General features: G+C 49.1%; 1 protein-coding gene, 1 long non-coding RNA gene and 1 pseudogene across 12 annotated transcripts in view; 1 reads left to right on the top strand and 2 right to left on the bottom strand.

The window, feature by feature from the left end:
* The window catches only part of LOC129736820 (golgin subfamily A member 2-like), a 430,355-nt gene that overhangs the window by 190,908 nt on the left and 215,807 nt on the right, over window positions 1-23,640 (bottom strand). The window lies entirely within an intron of this gene.
* LOC129736838 (DNA repair protein SWI5 homolog) lies at window positions 8,338-10,891 on the top strand (annotated as a pseudogene).
* Window positions 16,439-20,457, bottom strand: LOC129736846 (uncharacterized). The gene is made up of 4 exons (XR_008733946.1): window positions 20,259-20,457; window positions 18,635-18,757; window positions 16,699-16,803; window positions 16,439-16,600 (listed from the first exon to the last, which is right to left on the bottom strand). It is a non-coding gene; the product is annotated as an uncharacterized LOC129736846 (long non-coding RNA).

A 23,640-nucleotide genomic window follows, 5' to 3' on the forward strand; every position in this document is an offset into this window, starting at 1 on the left:
CGTCTCCTATGCCTTTTTGTCCTGTATTCAGCGTTTAGCTGAGTGTGACATAAATCAGGTCACGGGCACCCAGCTACACACAACCTTTGCCTTGTCGCAATTCACAAGCAAAAAAGAGGAGGATAGAGAACGTCTGAAGAGATATACAGGAGAGGAAAATAGGGAATGGCTGACCTAACGAGAGATGAGAGAACAGCTAGGTATTGTGAAGGAGAGGAGGAAAGATGAACACGGTTATCTAGTGACAAATAGGTGTCTGCATGCGTGTAGCGGTACATAGCTATGCAACTGCGTGAATGAGCTCTGCCCTGAGCCTGGTGGTACGTGCAGCTGTGGTTTGTGTCCGGGCTCAGAGATGTCAATACGGGCTTCTCTGTTACGGTCAAGTGTCTCTGGTTGCATTAAAAAACAAAACCAAACCAAACCAAACCAAAACAAAAAACACAGTGACTTTAATAAGACTGCAACCTGATCGAATTCCAAGAAATGTGAGATAAGATGAACTTCTGAATTTGTTCATAAGTTGTAATGGAGTGCTACCTATATATGAATGCTAGAACATAGCTCTATTTCAGTGTGACCAGAATTTAGCATGCAACTGCATCAGCATATTGACAGAATACCTTTTGAGTTATTTCTTTTTTTCGTAACCTCTAAACTGGGAACAGCTCAAGGTGAAAAGAGACTGTTCAAATCCTCAGCTGTTGCCTCAGAAGGAATAACGTGTTCTTTGTGTACAGGTGAATTTAACACAGCTGAACATTTGTTTTGGGTTAGAAGTATCTGTCACACCTTCATCCCCACCACCACAACCTTTAAGGCCGGTGGGAAAAGCATTCTGTACTCTGTTGCAGCGGGGAAACTTCAGTTGAGCTGCAGTAGTTTGCGTACGTAACTGCAGCTCCTTTGGTGAAAATGAAGTTGTCGTAGAAGTTAGACTTTAACTTGAGTAACATACCCTTTGATACCTTGTAAGCGAGAAAGATTGTGTCCTGACAGCATGCTCTTTCCCACGCTTGTGCCTAGAGTTGTACTTGAAATCAGGTTGCGTGTTAAGTTTAAACCTAATCACACAGATATCTCAAAGTCCACAAAGATACATCACTGCTTAGGGGATTCTTGCGGTATAGCAAGTGCAAAACCCGTTCCAAAGTAACGATCTAGTGAAGCGTTTTCTTTCAGGAACACCATTTTCCCACTTCTCATAGATTATACACCATACAACGTAATATCTCTCCATAAAGTGTCTTGTGGCTAAACCGCATTCTGCAAACTTGTATTAGAAATAGATGTTTGCACTTTCACCTGCCGAAGTTCCCTAAGCTAAAGGATTGTGACCTAGGCAATGCTACGAAGCTCAAAGATCGTGACAACAGTGATGGCGAAGAGTGATTTAACACGTAGTTGATTTATGGTTCATACAGGACTATATCACACTACAAAACCGGTATGAATTCAGAGTTGTGGATGTACTGCATGTTCACGTAATAGTTTCTCTACAATTTAAAAAAAAAAAAGTGACTAAGCTATAAATACTGTATACTCTTATCTTTCCCTATTTTTTAAGCATTTTTTTATTTCCCTGTTTGTGTATAGTTTTCTATACCTATCTAGATATAAACCACCAACACAAAGCAACCAGAACATTTTGAGAAACTTTTATAGTTAACTTCTGCATTTAATTCCAGTAACAATCTAGAGGTGTCCATTCAGCTGTTTGCTTAGTTCCAAGTCTTCATTGTGTGCTCCCAGGTTCTTTGAAAAGCAGCAATAACAGTCGAGCAGTTATTTAAAGTGAAACTTTGCTCTACGCAACTTCCACTTCCATGCTTTAGAATGGAGGCACAGCGGAACACTCACCCAAGGGCAAGATTTCAAGAGCTCTTAAGTAGGTTTTATCTTTTCATTTTAGGAGAGAAAATGTTTCTTAACAGCTTGTAAATTCTGTATGTAAGTTAAACACAATTTCTCATGCTCGTTTATTTGATTAGAAGTTTCTGAAAAATATTTTAATAACACTTCCATAGCTTATTGCATGTTCTTGTAAATAATCATAAACCTGTATGTTGACCTCTGTAGGAAATGCACCGATAACAAGTTTAACATTTTGTGAACCCGACTGAAATGTACGAACGTACACATAAAAGAAGGCTAAAACTGGTAATTAAGTCATGAGACAGAAAACAAAAGAAAAAGGATGACAACTCCATAACATGGTAAAGCAACCTTTTACCAAAAAAAAAACCCAAAAACCCAGCAAAGAAACAAAACCAAAAACCACAAACAGGGGTGAATTGTAGAGAACAGAGACAGTGGGTTGTTTCGACATCGATAACGTGCAGCTGAGAACCTGCAGCAAAGAGTCACATAACTTTGAGGGAGCACGAGAAGAAACCAGCATGAGACAGAAAGAAAGGAGGGATGTGATCTCACCTGTAGAAGGCAAGTGAACAGCAGAGAGTGGCCTGTCGCAGCACTCTCCAAAGGAGCCAGCTGCAGCCAGGTCTTTTACCATCACACTCTCCATGGCAGTCCCTCTGCTGCCTTCTAGTCTCGCCTCATCCAGGGCACGCTCACCCTCTCTGCTTCTTCCTCGGCTGCCCAACCGCTTCACAGAACCAGCCACAGCTGCACCTTGTCTACACCAGCCAACCCACCGCCCCTGAAGCCAGCCCACAGCTGTACATTGTCAGTGCTGATTAACCCAGCTTCGTTCCTCTGCAGTAGCCTACAGTGCACAGCGCTAAGGAATGTGTTGTACGAACCTTCCGGGCTGTTCCGCGTCGATTCACAGTCAGTTACAAAAACTGAAGGACATGTCACAGGGCTTACGGCAGGAACTTTTGGGAGATTGGTTGCGGAATCTTTTCAAGTCTCGGGGAACCACCAGATGGTTGCAGGAGTTTACAACACGCGGAGGAATATTGTTATTGGTAATTGTAGTTTTATTGACCATTATTCCCTGTATGCCGAACTGTGTAAGACCTATGATTCAAAAGTAGTTTAACCTCTAATGTTGTTTCTGTTCAAAATAAAGACGGGGGAAGTGTAGAGAGCTTTATGGCCAGTGCTGGAGGCCACGATGCCTGTGAAGGGCCTTGAAGGCTAAAGAAGAGAGAAAGTACGATAAGGTTGGCTGAACGCCTGGAAGGAAGACGGGGTATGAAGCAAGGCCAGAGCGGATGCGCGATGCCACATCTCGGCGGCTGGCTGGCTGAGAACATGAAACCCGCAGAGATAAGAAAGAAGAGAGAAAAAAAACGCAAGAAGTTCAGTGCATTTGCAGCTTAGTAATTGACCAATTATACGTGGCCAAGAAGTGCGTGAACAGTATTGATTAACCAAGGATATTTTAGTATGGGGCGCGTGAACAGCAAACGAGGATATTATAAGCGTGGGTTCTGGACTAATAAAAGGTCTTCTGGTCGAACTCAGGAGTCCACGTCATCATCTCCGCAGGCCACATGCTCCTCCTTCTCGTCTGCCATTGCATGGACCTGCAAGGCCACACCATGAAAGTTAAAACAACGTTCATGGTGCATTCACTCCTGCCTGTGTTTGTCTAAAGCAGCTGTGATGCTGCCCCTGGTGTTACCTGTTCAGAGAGCTGCTGCACCTGCTGCTGCCAAATGCTCCACACCTTCACTTTCTCTACATACTGCTCTCTTTCTGCCTGGAGCTGGTGAACGGACTCCGAGAGCTGTTCAAAACAAAATTAAACACAAAGAAAATCGTATTGGCTAAATAAATTTGGCAGTGACCGCTTCAGGGATAAAGCCTGAAGAAACCAGTGTTAACACAAAGCTCAGGCTGCATTCTTCTGCCACACAAGTTTCTTTACAGACATGAAGATTTGAATGTCATTTCGTACAACCCCTGAGCAACCTGGGTTTCCAGGCCTGCCTTCTCCTCCAGTGCCACCTGCAACTGCTGCTTTGCATCCAGACTCCCTGCCTGATTTGACAACTGCCAACAAAAATCAAAAAGTCATGGCAAAATGTTAACACTCCACTTCTGCATAGCCTTTCCCCTGACAGTAACCTGCCACTTATGATCCATGTTGCAACCCTAAAGTGCTCCGACTCACGGTGATGTCCAATGGAAAAAAAAAAAAAAAAGAAAAAAAGAGGGGGGAAAGGAGATTTCTGTGTTTCACAGCCAAGAAAGCTGAAGTGGCTGAGACGGGAAGGGTCTGCCTCGCGTTAAGACACCAATGGCAGCAGAAGCTCATGCCAACAATCAGCTTTTCTGCCCTATTAGCGCCAAGTGAGCTTCTGAACAGCATTCTCCTGACGCAGGATTTTTACAAGACGGCAACTGGAAAAAGAAATCTGTCATGACATATTGCAATTAAAGATTAGTTTTCAAATGATTTCTGAAACCCCAGGCACAACGGTCCACATAACAGCCAATCAGATCAAAATGTATCTCTCCGTGCCAAGAAAACGAGAGCGGGGAAAAACCTGGGAAAACAAGAAGGAACAGAATTCTCCTTTTTCAGAACAGGACTAAAACTGCAGATGCAGGTAGGCCTGCACTGCAAGACCAAATGCCAGCTCAGCAACAGCACCGGACCACCCATCTTCACCTCACCCTCCAGTGTGAAACCAGCCTCTTTCTCTGAGATCTAACTTAAACTGAGCTTACGAGCATTCACTGAAAATAATCCCCGTGACAAGAGCAAAACCCCAATCAAAATACATGCTTTCTGGTGCTAGACAGGCACACCCAGCACCCTCAGAGCTAACAGTATGTCACGTCACTCGGGTTCTACCGGTACGCAACCTACACGTACAAGGTCCAGCTGGAGGGACTTTCAGCTTTTCACTCTGTCTGCTGGACAGAACGGCTGCTGTATTATCACACAAAAAAAGGAGAAAAGGAATACCAAAGGCAAATCGGAGTGAACTCCGTTCCGTCTTGCGGGTTTCACTGCATCTACCTGGTACCGCTGGTGATTACTATAGTTACGTTTATTGATAAAAGACGCACAGATATGTAGTAAATACGAGTTACTTTATGACAACTGAACTGAAGCAATGGTAGGAAAATAAGCTACCAAAAAGAAGCAAGTGAAACGAAAATCAGAGCTTTGCCACAGCAACAGCGGAAGACAACTCTGGGCTACCAAATTTGACTTCCCTGAGCTTCTATCCCAATTTGATCAAGCCTTACATTTAAATAAACTGCCCAAAAAGCATTTTTTTAAAAAGGCTGGGGTTTTATGTTTGTGCCTGAACACGTTTCTGTGACTTATTGGCATAGTTCCTGCCCTTTCCTCTTCAGAAGCCTGGCAACATGAAGACGCTAAAGCCTGTAAATGCTTGACTCAAAGGATCTGACTTCCTGCCTAAACCTATTTAAACCCAGCACTGGAACTTGCCAGACTGTGCATCCCCTGCGCAAGTTTCATTGCCTGTTGTAAAACGGGTTGGCAGGAGTAACTAGACAGCTTCCTCAGGGCAGCTGTTCAGAAAAACCAAAGAGCAAGGAGGCAGCAAATGAGCTGGGACAAAGACCGAGGCACTCACATTCTCTGGAGGCTGCTGGTCATCGCCCGTGGGAGTCTCGGGCCGACCGTCGTCTTTAGTTTTGCGTTTTTTCTTAGCTCCTGCAGCTGCTCCAGGGCTCTTCTTCTGCTGATACTCCTTCAGCTGTGAAAAATAATAATAATAATGATCTGAAATCCAAACAGAATATGCCTTCCGTGAGAATGATGTCAACCCCCCAGCCCCAACTCCACTGGCTAAAAAGACCAAGAGAAATGCTCTTCAATGAGTTTGTCGCTCCGGCGGAAGAAAAATAAAAATCAAAACACGTCCAGAAAAGGCTAACCTAAGATCTAATGTGATGAGTGTTCAACTTTTGTATACAGCTAAGAGTTTTTGGGAAACGACTTGATACTCCATCCTGCAACTACAAGGAGATGAAAAGAAGTATCTTGGGGTGGAGTATTTTTAGGGTTCTAACTAAGAGCATTAAGGAAAAATGAATAAAGGGCAATTAAATCTGAATGTCAAGTGAAACATCAACACCTGACAGTAAGGTCTCCCACTCTGTGAAACACTTTGAGAAGGAACATTACAGTCCTTACAGACAAATGCCATGTTAATACAAGCAGCGCAGTCACTGTGAACTAAGGGGAGAAGCAACCTACAACGGATTTTTCAATCGCACCCGCTTCACCCCGGAGAAGCTAGTCTGATAAGCCATTCGCTTGAATTCGGCTGGGTCTTCCGAGCCGAATCGTTCGTGCTCCAGCAGGGTGAAGCCCCCAGGCAAGCGAGCCCCAGGCAGTTCGGTCAACTGCCCGTTTCCCCAGCCCGCAGCCCGCCCTCCGCCCCCCCGCCGGGCCGGGCCGGGCCGGGCCGCGCCTCGGCCTCCAGGTGGGGAAAGAAGGACCCGTTATTGGCAGAACTCCAAAACGGAAGCCCGAACCGCTCCAGGACACTTTCCCCTCGCAAGGACTTTCACATACTGCCGCCCACGCCGCGGCCGGGGAAATAAGTAACATGAGACCAAAAAAACCCAAAAAAGGGTGTGGGGGAGGCCAGGGGGAGGGAAAACCGCCAAACCGAACCCGGCAGATCCACGGCACCGCCGCCCCTCACCTTCTCCTTGCCCGCCGCCAGCCAGCTCTGCCCGCTGCCGCCCGCCACGGCCGCCCCGCGCCTGCGCCGCCTTAGCTTCGCCCACCAGCGGCGCCAGCAGCCAGGGCCCGCCCAGCCTGCGCTGCCGCCCTGGAGGCCCGGCCCATCGCCGTGCCCCGCCGGGCCCGGCCCACCGCCGGGCCCCGCCTCGTGGCCGGGCTCCAGCGGCTCGGGCTCGTCGGCGGGCCGCGGCTCGTGGCCGGGCTCCAGCGGCTCGGGCTCGCCGCCAGGCTGCGGCGGCTCGGGCTCGCGGTCGGGCTGCGGCGGCTCGGGCTCGCCGCCGGGCTGCGGCCCATCGCCGTGCCCCGCCGGGCCCGGCAACTCTGCTTTTGCCTCCTTCTCCTCAGGAGCAGGTGCCACCTTGCAGTGCCTGCTCCCCATGTTGGAGCCCGCACCGCCCGCTGCTCGGGTGACAGCCCGCACCGCCCGCTGCTCGGGTGACAGCCCGCACTGCCCGCTGCTCGGGTGACACCTGGCTGCCCGGCGTGCCCCACCCAGAGCTCACCTGCAGCTTCCCGGAGACGTTTGTTCCCCGGCGCTGACGGCACAGTGGGCCCTGTCGCTGGGAGACTCCACTTCCCAGCGTGCCCCGCGGCGCGCCCGCGCCTGCCGCTCCCGGCCGGCCCCGCGCGCACCCGGCCGGCCCGGCGGGAGGCGGCAGCCCTGGCCGAGCGGGTCCCGCCGAGCGCGGGTCGCAGCGCGCCCGCCCCGCCGCGGCCCGGGCCCGGCCGGTAGGAGCCGGGTCCCCGTGTTACAGATTTGCTAACGGTTACAATTAACTAACCTTATTTGATTTTATAAAATCATTTTCATAGAACTGTAGAGGAATAAGAAATATATTTTAGTGGAACTAGCAGCTGCACAACACAAGCTGCTGTGGAATCCTCTGTACAGCCCTGTACCACGGCCAAGGACTGAGAGCAACCGAATGAAACAACTCGTAGCTACCTGCCAAGAAACCGTGAACTTTAATAATAGTGATATAAAGAAATGGCATGGAATGGGGACAGTCAGTTACGGGTAAATATATTTACACAAAGAATGTAGGTCTAGTAATTAGGACTCACTCACGCACCCGGCCGTCCATAAAGAAGTGTCTGCTTATCTCCCTCACATCGGGGTCGGCAAGTTTTTCATTCCGAGATTTCGGTACCAGCCGCTCCCCGCCCCCGCCGCGGGCCGTGCCTGCGCTGAGGCGGCGCGGCCCGGCCCCTGACGCGGCGCCGCTCTGCTCTGCCAGGGCCTCCGGTGGCGGCCGGCGGAGCGGCGCGGCCGGCTGCAGGTCCGCGGTGAGGCCCTGCGCGGGCTGGGGGGAGCGGGCCCTGCTCCAGGGCTGCCCCGGCCGCCGTCTGTGGCACGGCACGGCACGGCACGGCACGGCACGGCACGGCACGGCACGGCCGGGGGTGTGTTTTCTTGGGGCGGAGCTGCCGGCCTCGCCCCCCGGCGCTGCCTCGTCCTGGCAGCGCCTCTGAACACCGAAATTGTGGGGGTTACGGTCTTATTGTCACCTGACGCTGTAAATCTACAAAACGCCGTAGAATATGATGGGGGGCGGGGCAACGTTACAGAAACCCATCAGTCTTTTACCTGAGCTTCCCCCCTCCCTGCCCAGGAGACACGTTTTCCCTTTTTTCTCCTCTTTTATCCACTGACAGACACATCAGAGGATTTTCTGGTTAGTGCCCCCCAGCACCGCAGCATCTTCCCCTGGGCTGAGGTAGCGTGAAATGTCTCCTGTGCTCTACAGATGCCCCGTCCCGCGTCCTGCCGACCTAATGGAACCAGCCAAGAAGCCCTGCAGTATGAAATCGAAGAGCTGAAGCAGAAAGACCTTGCTCTAGACCAGGAAACTGCACAATTCTTGTCCGAGTACGTCCTTGGCCAGCTCAGTGTCCGCTGTGATGCCTCAGTTGGTTTTGTTTAAAAAAAAAAATACGGTCTAGGGCTTAGAGCTAAAAGCCGTCCTCTTACGCCACCGCTTTTATCGTGGTGTTGTGCAACGTTGATTACAGCGTTGTTTTGATTTATGGGACCCGTTAAGGGAGAATTCTTTCCACTTTATTTGGTAAAGCAAACCCAGGTTTCACTAGGAGCTGGGACAGGAGCATTTTAACTTTACCCCAGGTGTTGCTGAGGCAAATTACCTGTGAACTGGGAATGAATGGTTTTAACCGTCGTGATGCTATGACACATCATGCTACCAGAAGGCCTTGTTCATGTGAGAATTAAAATTGAGATTGTGGCTTGTATGACCTGCCCGGTTTAGCCCCGGATGAAACGGTTTCCTTGTTTGTTCCATCCCGATCAAGTGTCTATTTCTTTCCTGTCTGAAGCGAGTGGGTTAAACGTTGGTGTTCAAGAAGCAGAGGTGTTTCCCAGGCAAGCGAAGGGCCTGGAAAGAGATGGGTGCCGCTTACAGGGTAGTGCAACTGCTTTAACTGTGGTTTCTTATGACCTACTGTGGCAGCTGCTTATTAGCAGCTCTTTAGAGATCAAGTTGCTGCTTGGTTTTTAAAGAGAGGGTATCTCTGTGGGTTATTTGTTGCAAAGGAGTGTTATTTTCTAAGGTCACGTGTAGTACAGAGAATGGAAACGGCAGAGCAACAAAGGCTGTTCCCAAAGCTTTTTTGCTTTACCACCACACATTTTTTTTTCACTAGCTACAGATTAGAGATACAGATATAAACTGAATTCACCACAGCCTATTCCTGTTCCTACTTGATTCTGAGAATTCGGGTGGGTTGGGGTTTTTTTGTAAGTCGATGCGGCAAAAAAAACCCCACTCAAAATGAGGGTCTACTCATTTGTAGCTTTCGTGTTGATGACTTGCAGCAACTGTACTTGCTGCCTTCGGATTCTGCTTTGGATAGTGCCAGGCTTGAGCGTCTCAAATCTCCTTGCTGTGCTGGGTCAGTAGGGGCAACACTCGCCGTGCGGCATTTTTGACCTTTTCTGCTTTTATTGCTACAGAGGCTACAGCCTGGAGGAATTGGAGCAGCACATTTCTCTGCTCGCTCCATGAGTACAATGATATTAAAGATGCTGGGCAGATGCTGCTGGGCAAACTGGGTAAGGAAGGGGAAAACTGTTGATGAACAACTCAGTCAATGTTTTCATGTAGACAGAGAGAGAGAAGGTACTACGCCACGAAGGCAGAGCTTGTTTTAAAGATTCTTGAATTCTAGGGCTTTCATTGCCCAGCCACTTGTGCAGGCACAAACACTTCTGTCGTTATTTTCGCAGGATGTGTTTAGAACCGAACATGCGAAAGAATTGTCATCTACTGCTATTTTAGTCTGTGTTATGTACTGCCAAACTTTGTTCAGTCTTACCAATTTTTGTCAGTTTTGCTCTTCATATACTTTAAAAGAGTGTTGAGACAAGCAGAGAGCGCAGCTGCAAAACCTTAGGTTGGTTCCTTAGCTATGGGAGGTTCTGTGAGAGAGTTAGGGGCTACTGGGAGGAAAACACAACTTTTCTGACTGGTCTGATACTTCTGTAATGAAAATAGCGGTCTTTCTTTTCCAGCTGTTATCCGAGGGGTTACTACAAAGCAGCTCTGCCCTGAATACATACGACCTGGAGCTTAGCGACTAGTATTGAACCTGAAGATTGCCCCGTCCTGCAAAGCTGACACTTACTGGGCCGTGACGGTTTGGTGTGGTATTGGTTCAGAACGGACAGAAGGTGGCCTCAGAAGCTGTGTGTGGAATTGCAACAGCGCGTGCATGAACAGCCTTATTTCCGAGCAGCTTTACAACGTGAAAGCTGTTGAATCTGTCAGCTGTGTCCTGCTTGTGGGAAAGGGATGTAGGACTTTGGATAATTTTGTCTCCTGTCTGATGGGACAGTATATTTTTTTTTTCGTTTGTTGGAAAGGCCGTAATTCAGGTTGATGTGAAGACTCTTTCCGTGGAGACCTTGCTTCTCTCCAGCATCCAGGGGCTGTTTGGTTACTGAATAATAGAGGAAGCGAGGGCATGCAAACGTGCAATGTAATAGCTGCTTTGAAAGAAAAGAAAAAACCCTCGGAAGCAGCAAGGGAAGAAGGCTGAATTTGTGGTGGCTTGGGGGTTGGTTTTGTTTTATGATCACATCTGGGTGAGTCTGGGTATTCTGCATTTTTGTACTTAACTGCTCGGGTAGCTAGAGGTTCTGTATCATTTCTGTGGTGAATGGCAAAAGGTGAAGTTGTATTGAACTGTCCTGTCTGAATAAAGCAGCTGTCACATTTCTCAGGAATTCACTTATTGAAGAGCCTATAAAACAGCGCGTGAACCTGGGAGCAAATTCTTAACCTCTATTCTGAGACAACTGGAACATCTATTACTCAAATGTTTTCTGAGGACTCTCAATGGTGACGGTGTGGCAGCGCTACCCAGTAATGGGTAGGTGCCGAATTACCTTTACTGCTACAGAGGCTACAGCCTGGAGGAACTGGAGCAGCACATTTCGTTCTTGCGGCTAAAACAGGAACAGTCAAAAGTAAGGAGGAAGCGAGTGGTGCGGCAGAGCGGTAATAAGGGGAGCAGCGGCGATGATGAAAATGCTATCGGCAGACGCGTTACAGAGGGGTGGAGGAGAGTGCGCTTGGAAAGTATGAAAGAGGGAGCGCACGCGTTTCCCGTGATATTACAAGATAGACACCCGGGCCAGTATCAGGCATTTCACTGGGAAATGATTAAGGAACTACGGAAAACTGTCACGCAAAATGCACTATATTCTCCTTTTACACAAATTTTGTTAGAGAACGTGATGATGGGTCCGCAGCTAGTGACTCTGCTAGAATGGATCCGTGACAAAGTGCTGGACTTTCCACCTGATGGCACCTGGAAAATTCCTGCCTGGCAAGCAGTCGGCAGGCGATTGTGTGATGCTGCCGTGGAGGGGGACTCCGTGGCAGGCATGTGTTTAGCGCCTTGCTGGCAAATTCTGACTCCTCTTTTGCCAAGCGTGGGCTAATTCTACTAACGGCGCTAAACCAGGGGAGGCTGTAAATCCCCCCGACAGCGCGGCTCTTCTCAACACACCGTCGACGACGGCGATTCCCTCCACACCTCCTCTGCCCCCAGAGCTCCTGTCACTGATTGCAGCGACCCTCACAGCACAGGACCGAGCGCGGGAACAGGACAACTCGGACAATGATTCCATTGACACCGATAAACCTTTGGACCCAGGTCCTATAGACCCGGAAGAGGAGCTAGACCTTTTTCCTCCTCCCCCTGATGCACTGGCTGTATGTTCGGGGAGGGTGAAAGGGGGTCTGAGGGATCGGTGGCAGGAATGCAGGCGGGAAGCGCTTAAGCGAGGGCATTTGGGAGGCGCCATGGCACGTTCACTATTTTGTCAGCCAAATCAACCTGCAGAGTGGCAGCCTGTGCAATACGAGGCTGTTAAAGGGTTAAGCAAAGCCGTGCGGGAAGGGGGGATCCATAACACATTTGCTGTGTCCCTTCTTGGAGTGATGGCAGAGCCTTATACACTCACACCACGTGATTATTGGAAGTCATTGCTTTGTGTGGTACGCACGCCGACGCAGTGCATGCGGTTATCTGGTTTTTGCGAGCTATGTGTAGTGGCCTCGATTGAAAAGCTTAATCGGGGAACTGCTGTGAACTGTGAGCCGTTGGCTGGAGAAAATAATTGTGCCGACCAATCCTGTGACTCAGGCAAGGCATCCCAGGGACAGCTATTTGCAGACGGAGGAGATGGCTACGAAGGCAGTCCGGGTAGGGGGATACGGGAGTCTGGGCGAGCCTCTAGTGCGTCCTTCGCCACGGTCTTGCAGGGTCCTAGAGAGTCATAGACTAACTTTATTGATCGGCTTCAGAATAGTTTGCAACAACAAGTCGAGCATGAGGAAGCTCAAGGGTTGCTTTTAAAACAATTAGCTGTGATAATGCCAATGAAAAGTGAACATGGGCATCGCAGCCCTTGCACAGGCGCAACCCCAACACGTGTCAAATGGTTATAACCCAGAACTCACAGCAGACTGTAACTCCCAGGTTGAGTTCTGGAATGCAGCGTGACACGTTTTGCTTCTCTAATCTCTTCTGTAAGAATAGTGCACGCTCTTAACTGGCTTCGTAAATAAGGCTGCTGGCTTGCTAAAGAAAGTAATGCTACAATACTATTTCTTATTTTTCCTGGCTTATTAACAGGTGTCGCTTCTGTCCGTCGTATGTTGCTACAGAACCGAGTTGCTATTGATTTTTATTATTAGCGCAGGGACAAGGGTGTGAAGGCTTTGATAGGTTGCGTTACGTCAGTCTGAGTGACCACCATGAATCAATCCACAAAAGCATACAAAACTTAAAACAAAGATCCGCAGCAGAGCCAGGGGTGGGAGGCCTTTGGTCTCTTCTCACGGCTGGGAAACTTTGGGCCGTGGATCAAAAGTAGTCCAGGATTTATTATAATCGCCTTAACCCCCGTATTGATGTTTGCCTTACGTCTCCTATGCCTTTTTGTCCTGTATTCAGCGTTTAGCTGAGTGTGACATAAATCAGGTCACGGGCACCCAGCTACACACAACCTTTGCCTTGTCGCAATTCACAAGCAAAAAAGAGGAGGATAGAGAACGTCTGAAGAGATATACAGGAGAGGAAAATAGGGAATGGCTGACCTAACGAGAGATGAGAGAACAGCTAGGTATTGTGAAGGAGAGGAGGAAAGATGAACACGGTTATCTAGTGACAAATAGGTGTCTGCATGCGTGTAGCGGTACATAGCTATGCAACTGCGTGAATGATTTCTGCCCTGAGCCTGGTGGTACGTGCAGCTGTGGTTTGTGTCCGGGCTCAGAGATGTCAATACGGGCTTCTCTGTTACGGTCAAGTGTCTCTGGTTGCATTAAAAAACCAAACCAAACCAAACCAAACCAAAACAAAAAACACAGTGACTTTAATAAGACTGCAACCTGATCGAATTCCAAGAAATGTGAGATAAGATGAACTTCTGAATTTGTTCATAAGTTGTAATGGAGTGCTACCTATATATGAATGCTAGAACATAGCTCTATTTCAGTGTGACCAGAATTTAGCATGCAACTGCATCAGCATATTGACAGAATACCTTTTGAGTTATTTCTTTTTTTCGTAACCTCTAAACTGGGAACAGCTCAAGGTGAAAAGAGACTGTTCAAATCCTCAGCTGTTGCCTCAGAAGGAATAACGTGTTCTTTGTGTACAGGTGAATTTAACACAGCTGAACATTTGTTTTGGGTTAGAAGTATCTGTCACACCTTCATCCCCACCACCACAACCTTTAAGGTCGGTGGGAAAAGCATTCTGTACTCTGTTGCAGCAGGGAAACTTCAGTTGAGCTGCAGTAGTTTGCGTACGTAACTGCAGCTCCTTTGGTGGAAATGAAGTTGTCGTAGAAGTTAGACTTTAACTTGAGTAACATGCCCTTTGATACCTTGTAAGCGAGAAAGATTGTGTCCTGACAGCATGCTCTTTCCCACGCTTGTGCCTAGAGTTGTACTTGAAATCAGGTTGCGTGTTAAGTTTAAACCTAATCACACAGATATCTCAAAGTCCACAAAGATACATCACTGCTTAGGGGATTCTTGCGGTATAGCAGGTGCAAAACCCGTTCCAAAGTAACGATCCAGTGAAGCGTTTTCTTTCAGGAACACCATTTTCCCACTTCTCATAGATTATACACCATACAACGTAATATCTCTCCATAAAGTGTCTTGTGGCTAAACCGCATTCTGCAAACTTGTATTAGAAATAGATGTTTGCATTTTCACCTGCCGAAGTTCCCTAAGCTAAAGGATTGTGACCTAGGCAATGCTACGAAGCTCAAAGATCGTGACAACAGTGATGGAGAAGAGTGATTTAACACGTAGTTGATTTATGGTTCATACAGGACTATATCACACTACAAAACCGGTATGAATTCAGAGTTGTGGATGTACTGCATGTTCAGGTAATAGTTTCTCTACAAATTAAAAAAAAAAAAAGTGACTAAGCTATAAATACTGTATACTCTTATCTTTCCCTATTTTTTAAGCATTTTTTTATTTCCCTGTTTGTGTAGTTTTCTATACCTATCTAGATATAAACCACCAACACAAAGCAACCAGAACATTTTGAGAAACTTTTATAGTTAACTTCTGCATTTAATTCCAGTAACAATCTAGAGGTGTCCATTCAGCTGTTTGCTTAGTTCCAAGTCTTCATTGTGTGCTCCCAGGTTCTTTGAAAAGCAGCAATAACAGTCGAGCAGTTATTTAAAGTGAAACTTTGCTCTACGCAACTTCCACTTCCATGCTTTAGAATGGAGGCACAGCGGAACACTCACCCAAGGGCAAGATTTCAAGAGCTCTTAAGTAGGTTTTATCTTTTCATTTTAGGAGAGAAAATGTTTCTTAACAGCTTACATACAGAATTTACAAGTTAAACACAATTTCTCATGCTCATTTATTTGATTAGAAGTTTCTGAAAAATATTTTAATAACACTTCCATAGCTTATTGCATGTTCTTGTAAATAATCATAAACCTGTATGTTGACCTCTGTAGGAAATGCACCGATAACAAGTTTAACATTTTGTGAACCCGACTGAAATGTACAAACGTACACATAAAAGAAGGCTAAAACTGGTAATTAAGTCATGAGACAGAAAACAAAAGAAAAAGGATGACAACTCCATAACATGGTAAAGCAACCTTTTACCAAAAAAAAAAACCAAAAACCCAGCAAAGAAACAAAACCAAAAACCACAAACAGGGGTGAATTGTAGAGAACAGAGACAGTGGGTTGTTTCGACATCGATAACGTGCAGCTGAGAACCTGCAGCAAAGAGTCACATAACTTTGAGGGAGCACGAGAAGACACCAGCATGAGACAGAAAGAAAGGAGGGATGTGATCTCACCTGTAGAAGGCAAGTGAACAGCAGAGAGTGGCCTGTCGCAGCACTCTCCAAAGGAGCCAGCTGCAGCCAGGTCTTTTACCATCACACTCTCCATGGCAGTCCCTCTGCTGCCTTCTAGTCTCGCCTCATCCAGGGCACGCTCACCCTCTCTGCTTCTTCCTCGGCTGCCCAACCGCTTCACAGAACCAGCCACAGCTGCACCTTGTCTACACCAGCCAACCCACCGCCCCTGAAGCCAGCCCACAGCTGTACATTGTCAGTGCTGATTAACCCAGCTTCGTTCCTCTGCAGTAGCCTACAGTGCACAGCGCTAAGGAATGTGTTGTACGAACCTTCCGGGCTGTTCCGCGTCGATTCACCGTCAGTTACAAAAACTGAAGGACATGTCACAGGGCTTACGGCAGGAACTTTTGGGAGATTGGTTGCGGAATCTTTTCAAGTCTCGGGGAACCACCAGATGGTTGCAGGAGTTTACAACACGCGGAGGAATATTGTTATTGGTAATTGTAGTTTTATTGACCATTATTCCCTGTATGCCGAACTGTGTAAGACCTATGATTCAAAAGTAGTTTAACCTCTAATGTTGTTTCTGTTCAAAATAAAGACGGGGGAAGTGTAGAGAGCTTTATGGCCAGTGCTGGAGGCCACGATGCCTGTGAAGGGCCTTGAAGGCTAAAGAAGAGAGAAAGTACGATAAGGTTGGCTGAACGCCTGGAAGGAAGACGGGGTATGAAGCAAGGCCAGAGCGGATGCGCGATGCCACATCTCGGCGGCTGGCTGGCTGAGAACATGAAACCCGCAGAGATAAGAAAGAAGAGAGAAAAAAAACGCAAGAAGTTCAGTGCATTTGCAGCTTAGTAATTGACCAATTATACGTGGCCAAGAAGTGCGTGAACAGTATTGATTAACCAAGGATATTTTAGTATGGGGCGCGTGAACAGCAAACGAGGATATTATAAGCGTGGGTTCTGGACTAATAAAAGGTCTTCTGGTCGAACTCAGGAGTCCACGTCATCATCTCCGCAGGCCACATGCTCCTCCTTCTCGTCTGCCATTGCATGGACCTGCAAGGCCACACCATGAAAGTTAAAACAACGTTCATGGTGCATTCACTCCTGCCTGTGTTTGTCTAAAGCAGCTGTGATGCTGCCCCTGGTGTTACCTGTTCAGAGAGCTGCTGCACCTGCTGCTGCCAAATGCTCCACACCTTCACTTTCTCTACATACTGCTCTCTTTCTGCCTGGAGCTGGTGAACGGACTCCGAGAGCTGTTCAAAACAAAATTAAACACAAAGAAAATCGTATTGGCTAAATAAATTTGGCAGTGACCGCTTCAGGGATAAAGCCTGAAGAAACCAGTGTTAACACAAAGCTCAGGCTGCATTCTTCTGCCACACAAGTTTCTTTACAGACATGAAGATTTGAATGTCATTTCGTACAACCCCTGAGCAACCTGGGTTTCCAGGCCTGCCTTCTCCTCCAGTGCCACCTGCAACTGCTGCTTTGCATCCAGACTCCCTGCCTGATTTGACAACTGCCAACAAAAATCAAAAAGTCATGGCAAAATGTTAACACTCCACTTCTGCATAGCCTTTCCCCTGACAGTAACCTGCCACTTATGATCCATGTTGCAACCCTAAAGTGCTCCGACTCACGGTGATGTCCAATGGAAAAAAAAAAAAAAAAGAAAAAAAGAGGGGGGAAAGGAGATTTCTGTGTTTCACAGCCAAGAAAGCTGAAGTGGCTGAGACGGGAAGGGTCTGCCTCGCGTTAAGACACCAATGGCAGCAGAAGCTCATGCCAACAATCAGCTTTTCTGCCCTATTAGCGCCAAGTGAGCTTCTGAACAGCATTCTCCTGACGCAGGATTTTTACAAGACGGCAACTGGAAAAAGAAATCTGTCATGACATATTGCAATTAAAGATTAGTTTTCAAATGATTTCTGAAACCCCAGGCACAACGGTCCACATAACAGCCAATCAGATCAAAATGTATCTCTCCGTGCCAAGAAAACGAGAGCGGGGAAAAACCTGGGAAAACAAGAAGGAACAGAATTCTCCTTTTTCAGAACAGGACTAAAACTGCAGATGCAGGTAGGCCTGCACTGCAAGACCAAATGCCAGCTCAGCAACAGCACCGGACCACCCATCTTCACCTCACCCTCCAGTGTGAAACCAGCCTCTTTCTCTGAGATCTAACTTAAACTGAGCTTACGAGCATTCACTGAAAATAATCCCCGTGACAAGAGCAAAACCCCAATCAAAATACATGCTTTCTGGTGCTAGACAGGCACACCCAGCACCCTCAGAGCTAACAGTATGTCACGTCACTCGGGTTCTACCGGTACGCAACCTACACGTACAAGGTCCAGCTGGAGGGACTTTCAGCTTTTCACTCTGTCTGCTGGACAGAACGGCTGCTGTATTATCACACAAAAAAAGGAGAAAAGGAATACCAAAGGCAAATCGGAGTGAACTCCGTTCCGTCTTGCGGGTTTCACTGCATCTACCTGGTACCGCTGGTGATTACTATAGTTACGTTTATTGATAAAAGACGCACAGATATGTAGTAAATACGAGTTACTTTATGACAACTGAACTGAAGCAATGGTAGGAAAATAAGCTACCAAAAAGAAGCAAGTGAAACGAAAATCAGAGCTTTGCCACAGCAACAGCGGAAGACAACTCTGGGCTACCAAATTTGACTTCCCTGAGCTTCTATCCCAATTTGATCAAGCCTTACATTTAAATAAACTGCCCAAAAAGCATTTTTTTAAAAAGGCTGGGGTTTTATGTTTGTGCCTGAACACGTTTCTGTGACTTATTGGCATAGTTCCTGCCCTTTCCTCTTCAGAAGCCTGGCAACATGAAGACGCTAAAGCCTGTAAATGCTTGACTCAAAGGATCTGACTTCCTGCCTAAACCTATTTAAACCCAGCACTGGAACTTGCCAGACTGTGCATCCCCTGCGCAAGTTTCATTGCCTGTTGTAAAACGGGTTGGCAGGAGTAACTAGACAGCTTCCTCAGGGCAGCTGTTCAGAAAAACCAAAGAGCAAGGAGGCAGCAAATGAGCTGGGACAAAGACCGAGGCACTCACATTCTCTGGAGGCTGCTGGTCATCGCCCGTGGGAGTCTCGGGCCGACCGTCGTCTTTAGTTTTGCGTTTTTTCTTAGCTCCTGCAGCTGCTCCAGGGCTCTTCTTCTGCTGATACTCCTTCAGCTGTGAAAAATAATAATAATAATGATCTGAAATCCAAACAGAATATGCCTTCCGTGAGAATGATGTCAACCCCCCAGCCCCAACTCCACTGGCTAAAAAGACCAAGAGAAATGCTCTTCAATGAGTTTGTCGCTCCGGCGGAAGAAAAATAAAAATCAAAACACGTCCAGAAAAGGCTAACCTAAGATCTAATGTGATGAGTGTTCAACTTTTGTATACAGCTAAGAGTTTTTGGGAAACGACTTGATACTCCATCCTGCAACTACAAGGAGATGAAAAGAAGTATCTTGGGGTGGAGTATTTTTAGGGTTCTAACTAAGAGCATTAAGGAAAAATGAATAAAGGGCAATTAAATCTGAATGTCAAGTGAAACATCAACACCTGACAGTAAGGTCTCCCACTCTGTGAAACACTTTGAGAAGGAACATTACAGTCCTTACAGACAAATGCCATGTTAATACAAGCAGCGCAGTCACTGTGAACTAAGGGGAGAAGCAACCTACAACGGATTTTTCAATCGCACCCGCTTCACCCCGGAGAAGCTAGTCTGATAAGCCATTCGCTTGAATTCGGCTGGGTCTTCCGAGCCGAATCGTTCGTGCTCCAGCAGGGTGAAGCCCCCAGGCAAGCGAGCCCCAGGCAGTTCGGTCAACTGCCCGTTTCCCCAGCCCGCAGCCCGCCCTCCGCCCCCCCCGCCGGGCCGGGCCGGGCCGGGCCGCGCCTCGGCCTCCAGGTGGGGAAAGAAGGACCCGTTATTGGCAGAACTCCAAAACGGAAGCCCGAACCGCTCCAGGACACTTTCCCCTCGCAAGGACTTTCACATACGCCGCCCACGCCGCGGCCGGGGAAATAAGTAACATGAGACCAAAAAAACCCAAAAAAGGGTGTGGGGGAGGCCAGGGGGAGGGAAAACCGCCAAACCGAACCCGGCAGATCCACGGCACCGCCGCCCCTCACCTTCTCCTTGCCCGCCGCCAGCCAGCTCTGCCCGCTGCCGCCCGCCACGGCCGCCCCGCGCCTGCGCCGCCTTAGCTTCGCCCACCAGCGGCGCCAGCAGCCAGGGCCCGCCCAGCCTGCGCTGCCGCCCTGGAGGCCCGGCCCATCGCCGTGCCCCGCCGGGCCCGGCCCACCGCCGGGCCCCGCCTCGTGGCCGGGCTCCAGCGGCTCGGGCTCGTCGGCGGGCCGCGGCTCGTGGCCGGGCTCCAGCGGCTCGGGCTCGCCGCCAGGCTGCGGCGGCTCGGGCTCGCGGTCGGGCTGCGGCGGCTCGGGCTCGCCGCCGGGCTGCGGCCCATCGCCGTGCCCCGCCGGGCCCGGCAACTCTGCTTTTGCCTCCTTCTCCTCAGGAGCAGGTGCCACCTTGCAGTGCCTGCTCCCCATGTTGGAGCCCGCACCGCCCGCTGCTCGGGTGACAGCCCGCACCGCCCGCTGCTCGGGTGACAGCCCGCACTGCCCGCTGCTCGGGTGACACCTGGCTGCCCGGCGTGCCCCACCCAGAGCTCACCTGCAGCTTCCCGGAGACGTTTGTTCCCCGGCGCTGACGGCACAGTGGGCCCTGTCGCTGGGAGACTCCACTTCCCAGCGTGCCCCGCGGCGCGCCCGCGCCTGCCGCTCCCGGCCGGCCCCGCGCGCACCCGGCCGGCCCGGCGGGAGGCGGCAGCCCTGGCCGAGCGGGTCCCGCCGAGCGCGGGTCGCAGCGCGCCCGCCCCGCCGCGGCCCGGGCCCGGGCGGTAGGAGCCGGGTCCCCGTGTTACAGATTTGCTAACGGTTACAATTAACTAACCTTATTTGATTTTATAAAATCATTTTCATAGAACTGTAGAGGAATAAGAAATATATTTTAGTGGAACTAGCAGCTGCACCACACAAGCTGCTGTGGAATCCTCTGTACAGCCCTGTACCACGGCCAAGGACTGAGAGCAACCGAATGAAACAACTCGTAGCTACCTGCCAAGAAACCGTGAACTTTAATAATAGTGATATAAAGAAATGGCATGGAATGGGGACAGTCAGTTACGGGTAAATATATTTACACAAAGAATGTAGGTCTAGTAATTAGGACTCACTCACGCACCCGGCCGTCCATAAAGAAGTGTCTGCTTATCTCCCTCACATCGGGGTCGGCAAGTTTTTCATTCCGAGATTTCGGTACCAGCCGCTCCCCGCCCCCGCCGCGGGCCGTGCCTGCGCTGAGGCGGCGCGGCCCGGCCCCTGACGCGGCGCCGCTCTGCTCTGCCAGGGCCTCCGGTGGCGGCCGGCGGAGCGGCGCGGCCGGCTGCAGGTCCGCGGTGAGGCCCTGCGCGGGCTGGGGGGAGCGGGCCCTGCTCCAGGGCTGCCCCGGCCGCCGTCTGTGGCACGGCCCGGCACGGCACGGCACGGCCCGGCACGGCACGGCCCGGCACGGCACGGCACGGCCGGGGGTGTGTTTTCTTGGGGCGGAGCTGCCGGCCTCGCCCCCCGGCGCTGCCTCGTCCTGGCAGCGCCTCTGAACACCGAAATTGTGGGGGTTACGGTCTTATTGTCACCTGACGCTGTAAATCTACAAAACGCCGTAGAATATGATGGGGGGCGGGGCAACGTTACAGAAACCCATCAGTCTTTTACCTGAGCTTCCCCCCTCCCTGCCCAGGAGACACGTTTTCCCTTTTTTCTCCTCTTTTATCCACTGACAGACACATCAGAGGATTTTCTGGTTAGTGCCCCCCAGCACCGCAGCATCTTCCCCTGGGCTGAGGTAGCGTGAAATGTCTCCTGTGCTCTACAGATGCCCCGTCCCGCGTCCTGCCGACCTAATGGAACCAGCCAAGAAGCCCTGCAGTATGAAATCGAAGAGCTGAAGCAGAAAGACCTTGCTCTAGACCAGGAAACTGCACAATTCTTGTCCGAGTACGTCCTTGGCCAGCTCAGTGTCCGCTGTGATGCCTCAGTTGGTTTTGTTTAAAAAAAAAAATACGGTCTAGGGCTTAGAGCTAAAAGCCGTCCTCTTACGCCACCGCTTTTATCGTGGTGTTGTGCAACGTTGATTACAGCGTTGTTTTGATTTATGGGACCCGTTAAGGGAGAATTCTTTCCACTTTATTTGGTAAAGCAAACCCAGGTTTCACTAGGAGCTGGGACAGGAGCATTTTAACTTTACCCCAGGTGTTGCTGAGGCAAATTACCTGTGAACTGGGAATGAATGGTTTTAACCGTCGTGATGCTATGACACATCATGCTACCAGAAGGCCTTGTTCATGTGAGAATTAAAATTGAGATTGTGGCTTGTATGACCTGCCCGGTTTAGCCCCGGATGAAACGGTTTCCTTGTTTGTTCCATCCCGATCAAGTGTCTATTTCCTGTCTGAAGCGAGTGGGTTAAACGTTGGTGTTCAAGAAGCAGAGGTGTTTCCCAGGCAAGCGAAGGGCCTGGAAAGAGACGGGTGCCGCTTACAGGGTAGCGCAACTGTTTTAACTGTGGTTTCTATGACCTACTGTGGCAGCTGCTTATTAGCAGCTCTTTTGAGATCAAGTTGCTGCTTGGTTTTTAAAGAGAGGGTATCTCTGTGGGTTATTTGTTGCAAAGGAGTGTTATTTTCTAAGGTCATGTGTAGTACAGAGAATGGAAACGGCAGAGCAACAAAGGCTGTTCCCAAAGCTTTTTTGCTTTACCACCACGCCTTTTTTTTTCACTAGCTACAGATTAGAGATACAGATATAAACTGAATTCACCACAGCCTATTCCTGTTCCTACTTGATTCTGAGAATTCGGGTGGGTTGGGGTTTTTTTGTAAGTCGATGCGGCAAAAAAAACCCCACTCAAAATGAGGGTCTACTCATTTGTAGCTTTCGTGTTGATGACTTGCAGCAACTGTACTTGCTGCCTTCGGATTCTGCTTTGGATAGTGCCAGGCTTGAGCGTCTCAAATCTCCTTGCTGTGCTGGGTCAGTAGGGGCAACACTCGCCGTGCGGCATTTTTGACCTTTTCTGCTTTTATTGCTACAGAGGCTACAGCCTGGAGGAATTGGAGCAGCACATTTCTCTGCTCGCTCCATGAGTACAATGATATTAAAGATGCTGGGCAGATGCTGCTGGGCAAACTGGGTAAGGAAGGGGAAAACTGTTGATGAACAACTCAGTCAATGTTTTCATGTAGACAGAGAGAGAGAAGGTACTACGCCACGAAGGCAGAGCTTGTTTTAAAGATTCTTGAATTCTAGGGCTTTCATTGCCCAGCCACTTGTGCAGGCACAAACACTTCTGTCGTTATTTTCGCAGGATGTGTTTAGAACCGAACATGCGAAAGAATTGTCATCTACTGCTATTTTAGTCTGTGTTATGTACTGCCAAACTTTGTTCAGTCTTACCAATTTTTGTCAGTTTTGCTCTTCATATACTTTAAAAGAGTGTTGAGACAAGCAGAGAGCGCAGCTGCAAAACCTTAGGTTGGTTCCTTAGCTATGGGAGGTTCTGTGAGAGAGTTAGGGGCTACTGGGAGGAAAACACAACTTTTCTGACTGGTCTGATACTTCTGTAATGAAAATAGCGGTCTTTCTTTTCCAGCTGTTATCCGAGGGGTTACTACAAAGCAGCTCTGCCCTGAATACATACGACCTGGAGCTTAGCGACTAGTATTGAACCTGAAGATTGCCCCGTCCTGCAAAGCTGACACTTACTGGGCCGTGACGGTTTGGTGTGGTATTGGTTCAGAACGGACAGAAGGTGGCCTCAGAAGCTGTGTGTGGAATTGCAACAGCGCGTGCATGAACAGCCTTATTTCCGAGCAGCTTTACAACGTGAAAGCTGTTGAATCTGTCAGCTGTGTCCTGCTTGTGGGAAAGGGATGTAGGACTTTGGATGATTTTGTCTCCTGTCTGATGGGACAGTATTTTTTTTTTTCGTTTGTTGG

Source organism: Falco cherrug, chromosome 9 (assembly GCF_023634085.1).
Source record: "Falco cherrug isolate bFalChe1 chromosome 9, bFalChe1.pri, whole genome shotgun sequence".
Taxonomy (NCBI): Eukaryota; Metazoa; Chordata; class Aves; order Falconiformes; family Falconidae; genus Falco; species Falco cherrug.